We start from the raw sequence: 3,033 nt of genomic DNA on the forward strand, positions 1-3,033 counted from the left end.
TTCCTGATCGATATGCTGTTACTTAGCTTTGTCAAAGAAAGGCAGAGAAGGTTGAGAGTGATGGTGTGCTACCAGAGGAACAAGAAGAACGCAAAGCCTGTCTTGTTGAAAGGCAGCACTGCCTGATGAAGATCATTGAGGAAAGCTCCTCTGACCCGTCAGTAGCTGCCCAAGTAAGTAAAAGAATTAATGCTTGTGTGAATGGTCCTCTTAGTTAATGTTAACAGATGTGGGGCTTTCCTGGGGGAAAACAACAACAAAAACACCCAGAGTTTCTGCAGAAAGCCGTGTGCACTGTTCAGCCATAGATCAGGAGGCAGTCTCTTGCTCTGAGGAAGAATTGCCATCACGACTTGCGTTTCCAATCAATTTCTAGCTGCCGGTATCTGTTAGAGCTGTGACGGAAATGCTGAAGGCAGTGATCCGGGAGCTTGGGGAGAATGGTGAGGAGGGAAGTCTTGCCTCCAGAAATATCTCACGAGCTGCGTACGTGGAAGTGAAAGATGCAGTTCCATCACCCAAGAAGTTCTCTTTCTCACCAACTAACACCTACCAGGTATATTAGCCGGTTACTCTTTTAGGAAAGTGTTCCTTTTGTGTAAGAAAATCCAAGTTCAGTAAGCTTTTCTTATTTTCTTTGCTCAGACTCTCCTTCAGTGGGCAGAAGATCACAAGTCCTTACTTCAAAAGCTGTGTCAGCAAGTGGAAGCTTTAAAGGTAAACAGCTTCTGTCACTATACTGGATGCAGAACAGTTGATCTTTTTGTTCTGGTAAGTACTTTGTGACCCAAGCACTGAACTAAGCTTCACTTGCCAGGCTACCTCTTAACTCAGTGAAGAGAACTGCTATAAACATCCGCTTAAATTCAGGGCAAGAGTGAAACTTTGTTGCCTACAAACTCTAATTTGGTACTCAGATATAGGAAGTAATCCTGAGGATTGTGTGTGCAGAAAGTTGTGCTTTCTTCAGCTTAGCTGTTGTCATCTTGGTTCTGGGTTTATTTCTAGCTTCAGGGAACAGTCTCGGTTTAGTAAAGCATGGGCAGATCGTGGATTATTACAGCAGTTAACTCTTCTTTTTTTTTTTGTCTCAGATCTTGAACGTGCTTTTAAATAGCAAAGGAGCGTAGGGATCATTCCTTGGGTTTTCCCCACATACCTGTGTTTCATACGTTTCCATTCTCTTAATTGAAACCCTGTCTTTAACAGAATGAAACACGGGAAATGAAACGTAACAGTTGCAGTGTAAGCGTGCCATCTCATCGCTGGCCTGCTGAAAGCTGTGGAGCAGATACTGTGTCAGATGGTTATGGGAGAGCACAACATCTTTGTGAAGCTCCTTGGAGGGGTAAGTTGATGCTGAATTTTTAATTGACCGCTTAGCTAAACAGAGTGAGACTTCTTAAAACCTTTCTGCAGTGTTCTGAGATGAATGAGTAAAACTGGTCCCTGGGGAAAGTTCATTCAAGTCAGAAATGAAAACTGGATGTAAACCCTTTTCTTGGTGTTCCTTTTCAGTTGCTACCTCTGGCCTGTCTGTTTGCAGTAGCCAGTCACCTGCTGTGACTCGCAGTGTCTTCGAAGAACTGCTGCAACCAATGTACCACCAACAGAGGTGAGGACAAACGAATCTGCTCAAGCCATTTCTACTGATTTGTTGAAAACAGCTGGTTGTGATTCTGTGTGCAGCTGGGTATAACTGCGGTTCCCTAGAGAGCATTTACTACACTTGAGGTCTGCTGGAGACAGGCAGAAAGTTCCATTATCAGCTGATCTTTGGGATGTGGGGTTTGGGAGAAACAGCCAGCAAAAGATGTGACGGCATTGGTGGACGAAGGGAAGGCGACTGATGTCATTTACCTGGACCTGAGCAAGGCCTTTGACATGGTCCCCCACCACATCCTCATCTCCAAATTGGAGGGAAGTGGATTTGATGGGTGGACGACCCGATGGGTAAGAAACTGGTTGAAAGGCCGCAGACAGAGGGTGGTGGTCAATGGCTCTATGTCCAGGTGGAGGCCGGTAACAAGTGGTGTCCCCCAAGGGTCTGTCTTGGGACCGGTGCTCTTTAACATCTTTATTAATGACATCGATGAGGGAATTGAGTGCACCCTCAGCAAGTTTGCTGACGACACCAAGCTGAGTGGTGCGGTTGATACGGTGGAAGGAAGGGATGCCATTCAGAGGGACCTCGACAGGCTGGAGGGCTGGGCTCGGGTGAACCTAATGAGGTTCAACACGGCAAAGTGCAAGGTTTTGCATTTGGGCCGGAAGAACCCCAGGCACCCGTACAGGCTGGGAGGAGTGGTCCTTGAGAGCAGCTCGGCAGAGAAGGACCTGGGGGTCCTGATGGATGAGAGACTGAACATGAGCCAGCAGTGCGCTCTGGCAGCTCGAAAGGCAAATGGGATCCTGGGCTCCATCAGGAGAGGGGTGGTCAGCAGGGACAGGGAGGTGATCGTCCCTCTCTACTCGGCTCTTGTGAGGCCCCATCTGGAGTACTGTGTCCAGGTGTGGAGCCCTCAGTACAAGAAAGACATTGAGATTTTGGAAAGGGTCCAGAGGAGGGCGACTAAGATGATCAGGGGGCTGGAGCACCTCCCCTATGAGGACAGGCTGAGGGAGTTGGGCTTGTTCAGCCTGGAGAAGAGAAGGCTGCGGGGTGACCTCATTGCAGCCTATCAATACCTGAAGGGAACCTACACCCAGGAGGGGAGTAAACTCTTCAAAAGGGCTGACAACAGCAGGACTAGGGGAAATGGATCCAAGTTGAAGGAGGGAAGATTTAGGTTGGATGTTAGGGGGAAGTTCTATACAAGGAGAGTGGTTAGGCCCTGGAACGGGCTGCCCAGGGAGGTTGTGGATGCCCCGTCCTTGGATGTGTTTAAGGCCAGGTTGGACGGGGTCCTGGGCACCCTGATCTGAATGTGTGTGTTTGGTGGCCCTGCTAGGCAGGGGGGTTGGAACTACATGATCCTTGAGGTCCCTTCCAACCCGGGTGATTCTGTGATTCTGTGATTCTGTGATTCTGTG

At 48.6% G+C, this 3,033-nt stretch overlaps 1 long non-coding RNA gene across 20 annotated transcripts in view; it reads left to right on the top strand.

Moving 5' to 3' along the window:
• Window positions 1-6: 6 nt before the first annotated feature.
• The window catches only part of LOC122168845, a 17,053-nt gene continuing 14,026 nt past the window's right edge, over window positions 7-3,033 (top strand). For 16 of the 20 annotated variants that reach the window (XR_006171388.1, XR_006171393.1, XR_006171396.1 and 13 more), the window contains exons 1-4: window positions 7-173; window positions 377-556; window positions 646-1,348; window positions 1,519-1,615. This is a non-coding gene — a long non-coding RNA (uncharacterized LOC122168845). The remainder of the gene's footprint in view (window positions 174-376; window positions 557-645; window positions 1,349-1,518; window positions 1,616-3,033) is intronic. The other 4 variants (XR_006171403.1, XR_006171404.1, XR_006171405.1 and 1 more) reach the window with 4 other exon arrangements.

The sequence above is a fragment of the Centrocercus urophasianus genome, unplaced genomic scaffold (assembly GCF_019232065.1).
Source record: "Centrocercus urophasianus isolate 14NV4802_14NV808 unplaced genomic scaffold, USGS_Curo_1.0 seq_465, whole genome shotgun sequence".
NCBI lineage: Eukaryota > Metazoa > Chordata > Aves > Galliformes > Phasianidae > Centrocercus > Centrocercus urophasianus.